The 17,861-nt window shown below is 33.8% G+C and overlaps 1 protein-coding gene across 6 annotated transcripts in view; it reads right to left on the bottom strand.

Annotated features, from left to right (window-relative positions):
* Nucleotides 1-13,693, bottom strand: part of LOC149080960 (tyrosine-protein phosphatase Lar-like) — a 745,683-nt gene extending 731,990 nt beyond the window's left edge. For 5 of the 6 annotated variants that reach the window (XM_089237674.1, XM_089237681.1, XM_089237682.1 and 2 more), the window contains exon 1: nucleotides 13,249-13,693. The gene's annotated coding sequence lies outside the window, so the exon portion shown is untranslated. The remainder of the gene's footprint in view (nucleotides 1-13,248) is intronic. The other variant, XM_089237683.1, reaches the window with a different exon arrangement.
* Between the last annotated feature and the right edge of the window lie 4,168 nt (nucleotides 13,694-17,861).

The raw sequence follows: 17,861 nt of genomic DNA, 5'->3' as shown, positions 1-17,861 counted from the left end.
AAGATTATTGCTTTTATAATTTTTTTTTACTTTTTTGTGGACCTCATTAAATTTTACATTATTTTTACATTTAAAAAATTCGTTTTGAACGTTTCTTGTGTGTTTCCTTCAATTAGTGTTTCAATATTTTTTGCATTATTATATGTTGCTAGAATGCTTAAAATTTTTAATATACTTGACATTTTCAATCATTTTTATAAAATTTCTTAGACGTTTTCCTTTCACATATATTTTCCATTACTTGTTGTTGTTATTTTTAAATTTTTGACAAAATGTATTTTTCAATTTTGTTTTAGTGTATTTTTTTTCTAAAATGAATATTCCAATCTGAAAAATTTATAATAGTTCCAAACATTTACACAATTCTGGTTTTTTTTCGTAACATCTAAATCATAATGATGTACGGAATAACGTTTTGCGTGAAATTTTTCAATTTATTTGTTTTTTTCTTGATTTTCCGATCTTTTCTCTGAATTCAGGTTATCTTTTTTATCGAAATTTCTGTATTATCTTTCATCGACTTTTTCTCATTACTCTTCTAAATATGATCCCAGATTTCTTTTTTCCCCAAACTTATATCTCATTATTGATTCCAAGAAATGTGCGTATTTAATTAACTTATTATTCAAAACTTTCATTTTAATTACCGTCGTTATAGAAAACAATTTAAATATGCATCGTAAAATAAATAAAATTTTAGCATCGTTTTTTTGTTTTCAATTTCTTTCCAAATTCATAACGAGTAAGAGATTTTCTGAAAAATACACAAATTCGAAGAAAACTAATACGAATAATTCCACATCAGTGAAGAAATCTGGATATTTCAGAGACATTATACTACCTATAATTTCCAGGAATATGGATTATCCTGCCTTACGGTGTTGTAAATGTAAACTTGTTTTCATTTCCGAGTTATTTGTTTATGTTTATCAACCTTTAGAGCAAGTTTGATGATTAGAATAAGTAAAATATTCTTGTTAATTTTTTAACTTTTTATGTATTTTTGTCTTCGTTCAGTTTTCAAGATTCATTAATTCAAACTTACATTTTTCTTTCAATATTCATTCTTTTAAAAGTTATTGCTTTAATGTTATTTTAATTTCTAATCAACTAATTTTTGTTATCATTTTTGATGTTCTTAGCAAGTTTGTTTTGAGTTTTTCCATTTAGTTTTTAATTATTTTTGCGTGTTACATTCTTACATCATTTTTATTGCTAGAAATATTTCGAAATAAAATCTTTGACATAAATTTCCATTTATTTTTTGTGTATATAAAGTACATTTTTCCACCTTTTATTTTCATTTTCAAATTTTTCTATTCTTAAATTTTTCATATTTAATTTTTATTAAAATAGTCATTCATTATTTTTTAAGTATTTTTACTAAAATAAATATTACAACTTGAAAAATATATAATAGTTCCAAACATTTAAAGTTCTGGTTTCTATGATAGAAACAAAATTAAAAAATTATGTATGAAATTTTTTCAATTTAATTTTAATTTTACTTCATTCTTACAGATTTTTTCTCCATTCAGGTTCTTTTTTATCGGAAGTTTGTGGTTGTTATCTTTCACCGAATATATGTATTTTTTTCTCATTACTGTTAGAAAAACGACTCCACATTCCATTTCATCTCCATTTAAATCTCATTATTGATTCCGAGAAAAATGTATGTATTTAATTAACTTAATTATTCATAACTTTTATTTTTAATTACCATCGTTACCAATTTTTTCAATACGCTCCGTAAAATAAAAAAAATCGTAACATCTTATTTCAAAATTTCTTTCGAAATTGTTGATGAATAAAATTTTCTGAAGAAGTTCCACAAATTCGAAGAAAACTCTACAGTATAGTCCGTCACTTTGGATGCCTCTATGTCCTGGACGACATTGGACAGTTTCGAAAGGAACCAGCCATAATCCTATATTAAAGAATGTCCACAATACTCTATATCTTGGATACATCTGTATTTTAGACGTTGGGCACCCTCTGGGTTATTATCTTTGATTGTTGCAGCGTATTGTCTGCTGGATATCTGGGAGGATAGCTTTTCCCCATCACTCAGAGTGATTTAAGAAACATGTATACTGAAACAGCTTCATTGTTTCCCTGCAAAATAGGGTGTAACCATCAGATTATGGTGTTTTACCAACTATGCTTTTTTTCATCTTTCTGCATAAACTTCTATTCAATCTTCAATAGTGTTTTGTATGTGAAATATCATTTTCGACAAGTGTGCAAGTTAATTTAAATTTAGCAATATGAGTAAACGAAAGCATGGCTCCTACAAGGGTGGGGGCTGACAGGGCTCAAAGCCGGGGGTCCGGGACGATTTTTATCTTTTTTTTGCTACAGAAAATCCCATGAAAATCTGAACCGGAAGCCCGCCAAAGATTCCAGCCCTAGGGCAGTATTGCAGTATGTGAGGGCCATGAACGAAAATTTGTAGAGTTGGCCCGTCGAAACAAAAGATTTATTGACTCTTCGGTGAATTTGGGCCAGAATTTCAACCAGAAATAATTTAAACTTTGGATTACGACGTAAAATCGGGAGTGAATGGGCATTTTCAACCGCCGATAGGACCTAAAAAGTATTTTAACCGATTTTTTCCTTCAGCATTAATTCTGTGCTCAGATGGCAAAATGTCATAAAAGTCACTTCTCCCCAAAAAATTCAATTGTTCGCATTCCGGAGTCTCGTTCGTTAAATTTTTGAATGTGACAAAATTTCATCTTTCTCTTTCAGTTTATGAATAAACAATGGCAAATTGTAATAATTCAGAAAAGCCACAGTATCACATGCTGGTGAAATATTATTTACATATTTGCAATCGTGAAATTTTGAAAAAGTAACATCACATTTTGCCATCTGAGCACAGAATTTTATATAAGTAAAATATAAAACAAATGGCTGTCATACTAGAAAAAAAAAATACATATTCAGTTAATGCATTTAAATTTCTTCATCGTAAAATATTTTTAGTGATCAAAGATATATATTGTGTGCAAAATTATTTTCTAAAAACCATTTGAAAAATTTATTGCTTGTAAGTATAATTGGTTTCTTGTCATATTCAACTATAGTTCGTTTTAGGTTAACTTTGCAGTTAAGGGGAAGCTCTCTCTACGATGGAACCGCATCACCCGTTGCTATGACAACGAAAGCCTTTCAGCCAATGTATCAATGCGCAGTCGCGGTAAGGTATGGTTGATTCTCGCCAATCTTACTGAGAAAATTTTTTTTTTACGTATAATGGTAACCAGTATTTTTTCTCTTATTTAAAATTCTTGAACGAATAAAGAATGATTCAGAACAATATTTTTTCAATATTTTTGTTTTTAATTATTCAAAAAATTGAAATATTCTGCATAAATGATCGTCGTAAGCCTCCGATATATGGGAACTATATTTAGCGGCGAAGGAATACTCTCTCCACCTTTCTCTGCACTGAAAAGTTAACCTGAAACGGACTATAGTTGAAGCCTTTTGATGTGATACCGTAAAATATTTCTTTCTACCTCTAGAGACGTCTCTATAACTTGGATAGATTTTGACGAAACCGTAGGTGCCTAACTTGGAAAGGGTTTACTGTAATATTGTTGTGGATAATGCATCTCACGCAAGTCCTCGAAATGAGCAGAGGAGGAAACAAAATGCAGCACGTCGCAGATTCATTTCCAACAGCTATCTACACTTACTTGCGAGCAGGGATTTGACGAAACACGTTAAACAGAGAGCGACTTCTCTTACACATGCAAGAGAGAAAGCGAGATATCGTTTTGAAAATGCTCAACAACTTGTCCTTAGTTCTGCTCCTATTATGCTGTAAACGAAATGTTTCGAGAACAATTCTCGCATATTCTCGCGAGATCCCACTCTTTCCTTTGGGGTCGTGATCATCGCCAAAGCATCTCGCTAAATTCACTAAAGTTTGTCGTGCTGTATCCATTTGGCGAGATTTACAGAGAAATGCGTTAATGACTACTTACAGGGGATAGTGATAGGAACCAAGAGACACCCAGGCTCTGTCACACTCGGTGATATAAGAACATTGTCCCGGAGGACTCGGGTGTCTCCGGGGAACCTAACCATTTACTGAGCTTGAGAAACATATACTATTACATACATGGGCAGGTACCATTACGCACATCGCCAGTGAAAAAGTATAAAAATTATGATCGAAAAATTGTGATTCACGTAAATAAATAACAATTACGAATCTCACGAAATCGTCATAATAATACTCATAATCGAGAATAGTTTTTGATAAAATTTGATCTTCTTCTCTTCCGGGATTTTCATTGAATCAGTTGCTATCACATCAATGAAAACTGCCAATCTGCTGCTACTGGGTTGATCCAATCGCTGCACCATGTGGTTTGATTTGGTCCAAAGACATTCGTCAGCAATTGCTGCCTGTTTCCAACTTCTCGATAAGCCCGTTTGGATCATACTCTTCTCTAAACAGATGTATGAGGTCGCTGTCTGGGTGTAGTTGACGTCTTATTCTAGTGCATCTCCTAAAAGGGCATAGGTGGCTCTCTATCTGGTTCTGGTTCCGGGGCTGTAGCTCTGATATTCTCAGGGTGCCGCTCTAGAAAACGGACCAGCCTATGTATTTTAGTTTTCGAATCTTCTCGCTTCGGGATGCACTCAGGCCAAGGTATTCGCAGATCTTCAGCTGGATCTCTGAAGTGGAAAGTCGTTGTCTTGCGGCGTAGAGTTGTGTAGCGAAGAGACGTGCCTATGACCGAACATACTCATTTATCACTGGAGATTGATTTGGGGATTGAGTACTTACAGGTGACAGATGGCATAAAAACTGATAAATAATGACTATTTACGTAATTCTCGTAACAATAATTCCACAACACGCCAAGAACATCAGTGAAGTAATCGGGATGAATCACTATATATAATTATAGTGAAAACTAGCTATACACGGTACTTTTTTTATATTACAATTTTGTTTCCAGAATCGCCTTTAGTTTCATGTTAAACCAGCTCCTTTCGCTACAACGTTCGCTATTAACTTTATTGCTATACAGAGTGCATAGACAAGTTCCCTTGCCAAAAATTGCTGAAGAACCATTCATCCTAGAGGCGTACTTCAAATTAGAAAAAGTATTAAAATGCCGTGCAGATATTGGATATACGTCATTTATATTGGAAATGGTTATATAGTTATTAAAATGAAACAATCAACTTTTTGTTTGGTCATCCTGTCTTAGAAAACCTAATTAGAGAGGAAGTTGTTGCCCTGTTTCTCCTGAGACCAACAAAAACCTGTCGTATTCCTAGGAGCCATGTTTCTATATTCGCTGAGATATTTGAATTCAACCATCCAGAAAAGTTGGGAAAAACAGCATAAATGATGGAAAAAAGCGCCACCTGTTAGTTTATGCGGTTCTTTCCCAAATTTTCTCAGATTAGAAAATTTAGGAAAAATTTTTGAATTCAAATATCTTGGTGAAAAATGTCCTAAAGAACGTAGAATTTTTTTTTTGTTGGGCTCGACAGAGACAGGGCAACAACTTTCTCATTGGATTTTTAAAAACAATGTACTGGTATATGAAAAGCTATTTTTTAATTTTAATATCTACACAACCCCTCGCAATATGAATGCCGTATCTTGGGCCGTCTACATGTTATTTGGAAACTGTTTCTAGTTGAAAGTACGCCACTAGGATCAACGGTTCGCCAGTAGTTTGCGGCAAGGGGACTCTTAATTGTGCACCCTGTGTATACCCGTTAATGCCAGTGTTTCCCGAATGTCTTGGTGTCGCGGACCCACTGTAGTGGAGGTCAGTGCACCACGGCTCCTTATGGTGTCGATTAATGATCCGCGGACCCCCGTATCGTTCGTAGGTGAATTTAGACCAATCCCCTTCCGACAAAAATCCAAAAAGAATGTAATTTTTCTTCTTCTAAGTTTCCATATGATAAAACATGGAAAAATTTAAATTTCGTAGCACAAAATGCGTGATTCATGCAATGGTAGCAAATTGTTATGATCCCGCAAACCCTTTGCAGAGTATTCACGGTAATCCGAAGGATCCCCGGACCACAGGTTCGGGAAAAACTGCTTTATACCATATTTTTGAAAAGATTTTGAAGTCGAACACCATTTTTATGTAGAACACAAAAGTGCAAAACTTTGTGACAAGACCTTAACAATTACCTAACATTTTTAAATTAAGTAATCGCTTATAATTTTTGGTGGTGAAAGTACATTCCCTTTTGGTACTAACAATGCCAATTTAGATGTGAACAGCGACCTACATTTGGTGGCGGGTGGTGATAATGCTACTCTCGGTGTAATGATAATCCCTCTACAAGTATATTTTGCTTAGTCCGCAGGGTATCGTTATAACGAGATTTTACTTTACCGCTTTCAGAGTCTACTGAAGCGTTTAATTATGAACGTTAATAATTTAATTCATTGTTAAGCCGTATCTAAACCTAATAAAATGAATTTCATTGAATCCTTTGAACAGAAGTTGTTTTCTTTGCACTGGCATGATTCATGCAAAGAAACCAACTTCAAACAATTCAAATATGACAAAAATATCTTTAAAAATTTTTTATTTTATTTATTTCAGTTCAAGATTTGTCATAAATTAGCATATTATTAGTCGACAAGAGGCCGGGGCCTATATAATCGACCGTAGACAATATTTTTATGATAAAACTGTGAGTAAAGGAACATAGTAAGTGCTAAATGTGTTAAAGAAAATACATCTATACACATCAATCAGTATAAATAATAATTATAAATATATACATATTCGTAACTATACACAATTACAAATGTATTAATTATATACAAATGCAATTCTCATGTATTACATTCAAATAAATTTCATATCTGATGTTGAGGTAGATAGAGTTATGGCATACAAAAGTAATACGAATTTCGCTATTGGATTTTAAAATATACATCAAATATCGTTTATTGATACGATTAATTTGAATTTTTTTTTTAATTTTGTGCATGTAGGTAAATTTTGAATTTCTAAAGATAGTGCATTGTAAATTTTAAGAGCCAAGTTGTAAAAATGTTTTCGGAAAATTTCTTTTCGACAGTGCGGTGTAGTAAAAACTTCAGTTGGTCGTTGCAAAGGAACATCATTATTTACTACACATAATGATTTATCCCGGTATAGAGTGAGAAGAATTCGGTATATAACTTTATATATCAAAGGCAATAAGTATATTGGAGTATGTGGAGGACTAATAGTATTCATGGTACTAAAACATATATTTTGAATTGACACTATTGAAGGCATATATGTTTCTTTGGCCTCCACCCGCGATTGTTATACCATAGTTTATATATAGCAGAATAAAACAGTGCACAATATAAATCATTCAAGAAGTTGGTTATAACTTTGTGTTTGAGATAAAAAAAAGTTTATATACAATGAAACGAAGTTTCTTTGAAATCAGCATGTGTTTTCCATTTCAAATTCTGATTGATATGAACACCCAAGTATTTAATTACTTCGACTTTAAGTGTTTTACTACAAGACCAATCAGGGTTCATAGAACAGGTTGGGCTGTGGAATTTTAGGTTTAGATCAATTTCAGTGTTAATTAATAAGTTTTTATCGGTGTTTAGAGGATTTTTGTCAGTATTCCATACTTCTATTGGTCGAGTGTGTCTTTCAGACTAACAAGTTAGATCATTTGCCACGTGTTAACTAATTTCTTTAAAAATAATTTTTTTTTCAATTTTTCAGTCTTTAATAGAATCTAAAATGACCAACCAAATAATCACTTCTTACTTTACCGTCATAATTCTTTTTCTCATTTTATTTTAGTAGGAAAAAGGGTCCAGAAGCCAACGCTACATCATATCCTGGATGGTAGAAACCAATGATAAATCTAAGTCGTAATCATCCGGAAATCCGCGCACGATACCTGAACGATACTCAGTGGTAATACCACGGGCATAAACACAAAACTAATGATGCTGTCAGTATCCTACAGTAAAAAAAAAAATTGTAACGCAACATAGATATTGTCACAAACGTACGAACTCCGTGTCATTAGCGTCACAGAAAACATACGGTAGGTTTGAACAAAAAAAAAAATGTAGAAAAGGTTCTTTTCAGCTAATTAAATAGCACAGAAATCAGTTCGCACAACAGTAAACGCAATTGCGTGACAGACCTTTTGCGTTTCCCCCCCCCCCTTAAGAATAGGTACGGAATCTCGGAAGAGAAATGGTTAGGCACTGGGAAAAAGAATACAGAGAGAGAGAAACGTGACGCTTCCTTCTCTTGCTTATACTTTGCTTATTAGTCGGTAAATGAGGCCTCTTCTCCTTTGCACATCCCTTTTTTTGATAGGAAAAACTTTTTTTTTTCCACTATTTTCTTACCGTTTTTCTGCTTTGCTATTTATTAATTATTCAATATTCGGGAACTGACGCTTTCCCGGCTTTCACACGCATAATTCGATTCCTCATCCCTTGTTGTTTCTTCCCAGAAACCCTGATGAAGTTTATAAAATATAGCATGATATGCATATTGGAAATTGGGAGGATAAGTTTTGATGTCTTATTTTCTGAACGAGAGCATTAGAATTTTTACGGGGATAAATATATATCGCCTGAAATTTTAATATCTGTATAAGAAGTAATGTTTGCATTCTCTTAAAGGGGATATATCGACCTGTAAAATGCTCTGTCTGATGCATTCATGGATCTCTTGAGGAGTACGTCTTGGCGTTTAGGTGTTCGTTTTGAATATCGTGAATTCGGATAAATTGTAAATTTCGAGGCAATTTCCCAGATAATTCCAATGTTATGGAAGTAATGTGCAGAGTATGGTCACATCGTTGAAAATACTGTTTCCGATTAAAAAGTCATAGAGTGATACTGAAGAGGTGCAAGAGGATCATTGCTAAAAGGTAATATACAAAGGTTTTTAACAGCTGGCTGATGGGAAGATATATTTCGGAAAAAGAGAAAATTCAACTGCCCCTGTGTGCGGGGAATCGAACCCACGTCCTTCTATTTTCCGGGTGGACGCTCTAGACAACTAGACTGCAGAGGCAACGAATGTCTCCATCTTTCCTTGGAGCTCGTGTGCACTGAACGGGACCGTACATGGACTGTCGGACTTAACTCAGGACATAGCTCTCAATTACTGACAACCAACAAATGGCGACATATCAGAGGATGTCACGTCAGCCTCGGATAAAAGGTAATAGTTTAAATTTTAAAGAATTTGGTTAATGTAAATAAATTATCCATTAATGAGAATCAAAAACACGTGGATACGAGAAGGTATTTGTACCCCACAAAATTATTATAAAATGACAGATTCGATAACAATTCTGTCACAAAAAAATGATTTCTCGTAGAATATAATTGATCTATAATTTTCTGTGATACACTAATACATTTTTCATTAATGAAACTCAGATTTTCACGAATTTTTTTGAACGAAATTAAGATTATGAAATTAAATATTTATTACGTAATTGAAATAATTATTTATAACACACGTTATGTGTATTTCAGATCATTATTCAAAGTCACTGTTGTTGTTTGTTTCATATTTGTAGTATGATCGGATCGATCAAGATGATGATCAGCTGATGTTTGCCCAAAAAACTATTGATAATTTATACAGGCACGGACTGTTCCTGTCCTCGTTTGCTCATGCCCAAATCACATACTTAAGTTTCTTGCGCTTGTCTTGGTCAAGAATTATCGAGAAAATGTTTTCCTAAAAAGAATTGAGTTATTGTTTATTGCATAAGTATTATACAGAGATCGACTGAGATATTTCGTAAATTTTCTGCTTGCATTTGGCTTAATCAATCACTTCTAGAATCCAAGTATCCATACTAATAATTCCATAAGAGAGCTGGTAGAGAAGAAAGCTGCGGAAGGGCATGTCGTCTAGGCATAAAATACATGAAGATGCCAACTCTGGGAACTTCTTGTGACTATTCACGTGACCGTTTGCCCATGCAAGAAACGGGCCCTGTGTACAGGTGCCCAAAAAAAACCACTAATGATGTTTTGAAAAAATTACAAACAAGTTCCAGACACATATTTGGTTTGCTACGATAAATGTCCAGGGTGTCTTTCTCCAACTTCTAGGATGTATAACAATGGCTTTTCTTCCGGGATATTGCGTGATTATTACGAAACTTCTGGACTTTTCAGTTGATCGTTGAATTGGCTAACACGCTATTCACTAAAATGTTTACGAAACGGTATTCTCACTTCTTTAAATGATTTATTATTTACTGTTCGAAAAATAAAATTCGATAATATAACAACCTCCCCCAAGAAAAAACACCGCGTTGCTGCGAACCCTCTCAAGTGTTTTTCGATACTACTACTACTACTACTTAACCTTACATGCACCTCGTACACGTTCCTCTTGGGAATTTCTAACTAATCGGCACATGCCGGAATGTTCCGATTTGTGACACTGCTACTGGAGCTCAGTTTGCTAAGCAGATTTAAGTCAGTCACGTAACACATATCAGTGTCTCATATGTGATGGTTTTTTAAAGGTTCTTGAGCTTGTCTTATTCAAGCACTGTCGAGAAAATTGTAACTATTGATAAAAATAAGTTTCTACAAATATAATTTCTCCTTAAAAAAATTGAGTCAATATTTATTGCGTATGTACTATACAGAGATCGACTGCGATATTTTGTCAATTTTCTGATTGTATTTAGCTTAATCAATCACTTGTACAGTACTAGTCTAAGAGTATCCATACTAATAATTCTAGAATGCTCATGATGATGCTCGTAACAGTAGAAAAATACACTGGAGTGCTAAAAAAAAAAAACTCGTACATCCCACTTAATATCGTTTAGGTCCCCATCCGGGCACTCACATCTGATGAAACACGACATGGCATGGACTCCACTAATGTGCGCACCACACCATGATTCTCTCGAGGCAGTCGACAGTCCACAATTCCATAATGGTGCGAGGTTATTTTGAGCAACAGCACGAGGTACGTTATCTCATATGTGCTCAATATTGTTCATGTCTCGGGGATTTAGGTGGCCTACGAAGGATGCTGACGTCAAAGATTGTTCCTGGGCCCACTCGGTAGCCACTTCCAACGTGTGTAGTATCACATTGTCCTGTTGGAATTGTCCAAGCCTGTCGTATTGCACGCAGGATATGGATGGTGTAAATGATCCGAAAGGTTGTTGCGTACTGGTCTGGTGGAAAGGATGTTTATGTACTGAATGGCGACTCGATGGACGAGATTTAGATTTGTCAATTACACACGCCTACACCATGACAGAGCCTCCAACAGCTTGAACTTATCTCCTGTGGATATGCAGAGCCCATGGTTTCACGGGGTTTTCTCCACACCCGTACACGTTCATCAGCCCGATACAACTGAAAACACAAACTCATTAGAGCAGGAAACGTGTTTGCAGTCGTCAACAGTCCGATGGCAGTGATGGCGAGCCCAGGCAAATCACATAGTTTTGGGCCTTGCAGTCATCAAAGTTATTCCAGTGGGCCTTCGGCTCCGAAAGCCTAGATCCATGAAGGATAGTTCTACAGTTTACATGCTGACACCTGTTGATGCTCCAACACTGAAATTTGTAGTGATTTATTTGAGGCGGTGCTGCACGTCTATCTCGCCAACCAATTCTTGTCAGCCGTCAACGGCCCCGTTACTTCAGTCTCCCCCCCCCCCCGAAACTTTGTCGGAAATTTGATGTTTTTACGGATTCCGTATTATCCGTAAGCTTTTTTACGGGGTTGTGTGCAAAAATCCAAATTTCATCTCCACATAATGTTGTGACCCATCTCACGACTCCTCAATACTATTCCACGTTCAGAGTCATTCAAATCGTGATGGCCAGCAATTGTAGCAACGGAAACCAATTTAAAAACTACCGATTGTTCTTTGCAAGGGCCGCTGACTGCATCGAGGTACGTTGATTACTTACATTTCTCTTTTGCAAATGCTTGTCTGTACTGTTTTTCTGGCACTTCGTATGATAATATTTGTAATTATCACTTATATCGACTGGCATCACCAATTCGATGCTTTGAATATTCTATGCATTTATGAATCATATAACAATCTATAAGTTATCTCATGAACTTGGTGCTTTTTTCTTCGCACTAACACTATGTATGCAAAGAAAACGGGAAACATATTTATTTTTTGATCATGCTTTAAAGTTTTTTTCTTTGTATATGTGATATTCGTGCAATGAAAACAACTTTAAATCATGGTCGGAAAACCACTCCAAAAAAGTAGAGTATTTTCTAGTACTTTCATACAGTTTGGATACGTCTGCTTGATGTCTAGAGAAAAAAAGCCCCTCAAATTTTATTTTAAAATTTCATGTACAAATGTAAATTTTGTGTTCCGAAACAATCATTATTATAATTCACCAAAAATATAATTCTTGTAGGAATCAGAAACCACTCTGTATTTTTATAGTACTAAGTTAAAGTATTTTTTTTTAAATACTACTAATTTCATAAAGTTCGAACATTTCAGCTAAACGCAAGAAAATCCATCCAATTTAAGGCGGAAATTTGAATCTATCAATATTTTTGATAAATATATATTTGTTAAATTGTTCAGAACCAATTATTATTAAAAATTCACCCTATAGGGATCGATTCTAACATCATAAACAATAATGAGGTAGCTCACCTTGAACTTTCCACCATACAAGTAACAAAAGACTCTCAACACTCCGTCCCGTCAACAAATTAAACGAAAATGATGTATTTTCTATGTTTCGAAGTTGTTTTCTTTGCATAGATAGCATTTATACAAAGAAAACAACTTCAAGTCATGATTAGAACCCACAAAAAAAGGGTACTATTTTCTATCACTATTGTTTCATATAATTTGAATATTTCTGTTCAACGTAAAAAATGTAAGATAATACATAAAATTTAATTCCGAAATGTCACGTAAAAATCCACGTTTTGTTAAAAAGTTTTCCGGAATAATTATTATTGAAAATTCACCAAAACAATAATTCCTGTAAGGATCAGAAACCACCCCAAGTATTTCTTAAATACTACTAATTTCATAAAGTTTGAATATTTCAGCTCAATGCAAACGTAAGAAAATCCCACACGAAATTCAGATTCCCAAATACTAACGTTTTTCAACAATATACTGTTCCAAAACAATTATTATTATTAAAAATTCACCCTTATAAGGGATCGATTTCAGCATCATAAACAATAACGAGATAACTCACCTTGAACTTTCCACCACACAACTAACACAAAACTCTCAACACTCCGTCCCGTAAATAACAACAAAAAAAGTACACAACACTTTCCAAACGTCTTTTCAAAAAGAACTGTCTTCAACGTAAACACTTTGATATAACGTGGAGAAAAAAGCTGATTCTTCTCACGACAATGTAACTCTAAGTTAAAAACAAAACAGAAAAAGGTAAATAAATAAAAACCACACACACACACACACAAACAACACACGAGTTTTTACCTATCTCGAGAAAAATAGAGATCTCTTTTGATTCTTTCCGAGTTTTGTTTTTCGCTATTAAGAGCGGCGTGAGGAAAATGTTCGAAGAGACGGGAAAAAACGAAAAACAAGAGACGACTCTATCTCGAGGCAGAGAGAGAAAACGAGTAAGTGTTTTTTTGCACAACCTGTACCTTGGAATGCTCAATTCCAAGTACGATGGGCCACTAAACCTGCGAGCGACTGCCAAATGCCTTGTGGTAGGGAGGAGGGGGGGGGGGGTGGGTTCTCGAAGAGCGTGAAACAGACAGCACCAGCGCCCCCTACAGTCCGATGATCGTTTTCGGTGCCCACAGTTTTTAAAGAGCGAGGGCCCCCGAACTCCACGGGAAGAGCATTTTGATTGGCGGCGCGGAAATCCACAGACTGCTTGTCTGTGGGTATCGAGCGAATTCGAGATACTTGCAGGGCCGCTGCTGTCGATATTTATGTGACTTGAATATCGGAATTGACAGCTGCGAATATTTTCGTATTGTTGCAAATGCTTATTTGTATTTTTATGGTCCACGTATGTAGAATGGAAAGTATTTCAATACATATAAGTTATGAGCAATCTGCAACGTTCGTGTTGTATTTAGTACAAATGTGATTTGATATTGCATTTGAAGGAAAAAGAGTTTTACTTGCTCAAATTCATAATTTTACAGCGATAAAAAGGATTTTTAAGAAATTTTTCTTGCATGAAAAAATTTCTGATAAATTATTTTAAATAAATTATTTACAAAATTTTTATAGACAGTCTTTTTGTAATAGTTTTGTTTCGACGAATTATTTTTATATAAAATTTTTATGGTGTTTTTCTTTGACAAATTAGTTTTTATAAAACGTTTACATTATTTCTTTTAAATTTTTCTGATAAATTCTTTATATATGTAGAAAGATAGATATATAAATTATTTCAGTAATTTTCTTATAAATTTTTTATTTTCAGTAATTTTGTTTTATGAAATTTTTATGGTATTCTGACAAATTACTTTTTATAAAACTTTTATCTTATTCTTTTTGAATTCTTTTGATAAATTTTTTATACAAAAATGGATAAACGTTTTTTAAACTTTAAATTTTCCGATAATTTTTTAAAAATGTTTATTTTAGTTGATTTTCGGTAAAAGTTTTAGTTTTTAATAAATAATTTTTGTATAAAATTTTGATTTTAGATAATTTTTTTTGATAAAATTTTAGTTGGTTTATGGTTTATCGTTTGTGAAATTTTAATACATAAGCTTTATTTCTTCACACGTTAATTTTTCTTCTCAGCTCTCCGCAAATCTCCAAACCACCTCTCATAGTCCCTTTCTCCATTTTCTTCCGGCCTCCTTGAAATATCCCAGTACCACTAGGGGGCCATATGGCCCCCGTTTGAGAACCACTGCAGTAGACTATATAGATGTCGAGTTTTTTGTTTGAAACAGCACCATCTGTGATTGAAATTTGATATATTTTTCTTTTATTTATCAAAAAGAGCTCTAGATCACGATCAGGTTGTGTAAGTGTAACCTGCACGTTTTTATGTCAATTGGTTGATTTGTTATTAATTTAGAATTTATTCTTCGGAGATTCGGTCTTTGCGTGACGTCATTTTGTACTCGATAGGATGATGGAATTCAAAGAAATCCTTGAACACAAATAAACTAAGAAAATAACTTAATCACAAATAAAAACCTGAATTTTTCGTAGCTTTCCAAAATTCTCCGTAGTTCCGTATTTTATGGCAGAAATCCATAGAAGTTGGCAAGTACGGATAAGAGATTCTGTTAAGCTGAAAGGATTATAATTCCGCACAACTCATTTTTGCGAGCATTAACTTAAAAAAATGGGGAGTCAAAATATCAAAGAATTTATATGAGTCAAAGGTGGTCTTGGAAGCCTGAATGAAGTCTCACTTCACTGAGGCTTCCAAGAGCAATCGTACACCGACCTATTCAATTAGGATCGAGCTTGGTCACACACAGACTCTTCTGTTTTTTGTTTTTTTAATTGTTATCGAAATTCTGGCTCCGAATTTCGGATATGAATGAAAATCGGGTACCCTAAGCCAGCGGTTCTCAACCGGTGCTCCAAGAGCCCTAAGGGCTCCTTGTTCACTCTCCAGGAACTCCGTGGCCGCTCGAAGAAAATTTAAAAAAAAAACTAAAATTTAAAAAAATAATTGTAAATATTTTTAAATAGTAAAAATAAATCAGTAACTTTGATGAATAATTAAAAAATTAGCCTAAACGGGGCTCCACCATAGAATTTTTGAGAACCGCTTCTCTAAGCAACGCTACATGAGATGCCTCCATAAAGCTTTTGTTTCCCGACCCCCATGAAAACGACTTGATCTCCATGCTATGGAAGACTATCGAAGATTTTAATTATTTGAAATATTCTACAGAGACCAATAAAGCAGCAGATACCGTTCATCATTAGAAACCCTTATTGACCAAGGCTACCAGTTTGATATGTCAAAATTAGCAAACTCATCATCTCGAGATGCGCCTATTATATATACAAATCAGATCTTTGCATGAAGCCCTATCTTCTTTCTGGAGCTGGGAAATACATCTGAGAAACGCACTTACATTCAATTAAGATTCCAGGTTGAAACATGGTTTGTATATATACATATTCATATTGGTCGTGAGTGCATTGTTATCAATTCAAGATACCCTTTCCTTAATTGCAATAGTCAATCCCCTCAATAACGTGATACATGTTTCATTCGAGTGAAAGCTTTATGAATATCACTGAAAAAAATTGATAATTTATACAGGTTTCAAAATCACTGTTTGAACCTGTACCGTGATTTGAAAAACTGTTTCAAATCACGGTATATCATTTTTAATACATAAATAGGGTTATAACACAAAAAAAAAAGGTGAAACCACTGACCTGTTAATATATTTTGTTTTTATCTAACACTCAAAGCATTCTGTACAGATCACTTTTCTCTCGATGCACATTTGCCGCACACTGGTTTTTTGCATTGCGTACAAGATTGAAGTGTCTTATTGAGTGTGCAGTTCCTTCTCACTTGGCATTTCTGTCGTTTTTTGTCTCCATCAATAGGTGTTTTGCATCTTATCGCATTTTGAATGGTAGTTTTCAAGTTGAAATACTCAGCACGGAGTTCTTCACATAACTGCAATATGTAAGTTCGCCGAGTGATTCTTTTTCCTGTGACTTGTTTGTACAAAATCCAAGCATTTATCGCTGACAGTAGTGGTGTTTTGGGTCGTTCTGGCTGCACCGCACCAAAAATTGTCCCGTTCTGGCTGCACCCTCACAAAAATTGTCCCGTTCTGGCTTCAAATAAAACACGAAAACCACAACTAAACACAACTTTACAAGTTTTAAAGATAGAAAACATTGATTTTTTTATATATGTAAACGAGTAGGCTTGCATTTTTATAAATTATTAGATAATGAAATTTGTTAGATAATAATATTTTAATATTTCTAAAGACTAAAAATTGTATAGAGACAAAAAAAAAAAAACTTACTGTTCATTGTTTCTGTTATCCATTGTTTTCTTTTTTCAGGTGATTTTATTTTTATCACTATGTATGCTAGTACGAGCATAAAAATATTCAATGTCTTTTTTATGCGCGCACTAACATGAAAAGTGATAATTTTATCTTCTTTATTTATTCTTTAGCTTTTCTAATAAAAATACCAGGTACTGAAAAAGTTGCTATAAAACACAAACTATTGATTACATAAAAATTATTTTTATTTAATCTAATTGTTCAATCTAAACTGTCCGAAAAATTAAATGCTTTGTTAGATTTAAAAACGCCGATTAATTCATTTCAACAAATTTTGTCATGTTTTTAGATCTTACGTTTTTTAAATCTGGTTTTTTTTTTTTTTGCGGCCTCCAACCTCCCCGAATAGCCGCACCCTAACCAACCAGGTTTTTGAAAACAAGGTAAAATATACCTAAAATTTTGTATTTTTTAAAATTTTGTTGTCATTAATTTAAGATTTAGGAGGGGTTCACTTGATAACACTCTACGGAGCTAGAAAAACCCTCCTCTAAAAACTAGCTTGAAGTGTTATCAGTTCACTAAACAGAATAAAATTCATTTTTTTATTTTTATGTGTCCAAATGCAAAATTTTCTAAGATATTAAAAAAAAGTAAGATTTATCAGTGAATGGGTATAATATGTTATCTTATTTTCTTTCAGTGTGTATAAAATATGCTTCTTGGTTTTAATAAAGTGCTGTGTACGTTTAAATAATTATTCATTGTATAAAACTTTTTTATATGTGTTTAAATCATAAGTTTTGAGAATACTTTTTTTAAATTCCTTTCCTAACTGGTTTAAAGGACCGCC

This window comes from Pholcus phalangioides, unplaced genomic scaffold (assembly GCF_987345545.1).
Source record: "Pholcus phalangioides strain wild (caught in Gottingen) unplaced genomic scaffold, Ppha-v1.0 ptg000010l_1, whole genome shotgun sequence".
Lineage (NCBI taxonomy): Eukaryota > Metazoa > Arthropoda > Arachnida > Araneae > Pholcidae > Pholcus > Pholcus phalangioides.
The sequence above is the reverse complement of the archived record's forward strand: the minus strand, read 5'-3'. Positions and strand labels throughout refer to the sequence as shown.